At 35.7% G+C, this 1075-nt stretch overlaps 1 protein-coding gene across 6 annotated transcripts in view; it reads right to left on the reverse strand.

Moving 5' to 3' along the window:
- The window catches only part of LOC310899261 (teneurin-3), a 242570-nt gene that overhangs the window by 145020 nt on the left and 96475 nt on the right, over positions 1–1075 (reverse strand). The window lies entirely within an intron of this gene.

A 1075-nucleotide genomic window follows, 5' to 3' on the forward strand; every position in this document is an offset into this window, starting at 1 on the left:
ATTATGCATGTCAACGTATACAGAACTCAGAAAAATCATAAGAAATCGTGTAGAAAGCTTTCTTACTACAGTTATATGAATTTTTCAAAAAATATTAGAATTATTTACCCTAGGGAGCAACACTGAAGTGAAGCAGCCATTTCAGTTGTAGACATAAATTGTATGCACTCTGTAGCCTTTCTCAACACCTTTTTCTCTTTTCTTTTCCAAAAGAAGTAATTTACATTTAATTAATTTTTTATTTAATTCATACTGAATTTGAACAGCATATGAAAGAATACAGAAAAAAGCATCCATGGAAGTAAAAAGTGAGAGAGAGGCATTTACAATAACTACTGCTGTTTGGGTTAATTCAGAAGGAGTAAAGCAGACTAAGTCTCCATGAAAAAAAAGTAATTTGTTGCACATTTAATGTGCTAGCCTTTCTGTAACAGACAGATCGCTGAGACCTGTCAGCCAGCTACTCATCAAGGAAAAAAAGGTGATTTCCATTTGATAAAGATTAGGCTTTTTAGTAGCGTATAATTAACGTTAACTTTGAGTTTCCATGACAAACACAAAAGCGAAGACTTCCATTATGATATAAACATTTCACATGTGAATATAATGTAATTGAGTTCCTATGTCTGTGAGAGTGTTAACTCTTTCTAGTCAGGTTTCTCCTTTCTTTCCTCTCTCTTTAGAAGACTCCCTTCCATGGTAGAAGTAATATCCACCAGAAGTAAATAGCTGGACTAGACTGAATGCCTTAGAAATCTGGTAGGAAAAAAGATAACCCTTTATTTCCAGATACTGGTCACAGGTCTACTAGCTGCAGGTTGCTAGTGATCAACAGTAATTTCCATAAGAACTGGTCTGATTTCCTCAAAAAACCCCAACCTTTTGGTGGACTCAGAATTTTACCTAACTAGCACATGGAAGTATCTCCCGGAGTACTGTAAACAGAAGTGGGATTTACCTTGGAATTCGCTGCAAATAGAAATGTGTCTAATTACAGTTAAATTACAGTTTAATTATTCCTAGGCATTATTCCAGGAAGCCCCTGCTCATGGGAGGGGTATGACAGGAGGGCTAC

This window comes from Anser anser (genome assembly GCF_964211835.1).
Source record: "Anser anser genome assembly, chromosome: 4".
Taxonomy (NCBI): Eukaryota; Metazoa; Chordata; class Aves; order Anseriformes; family Anatidae; genus Anser; species Anser anser.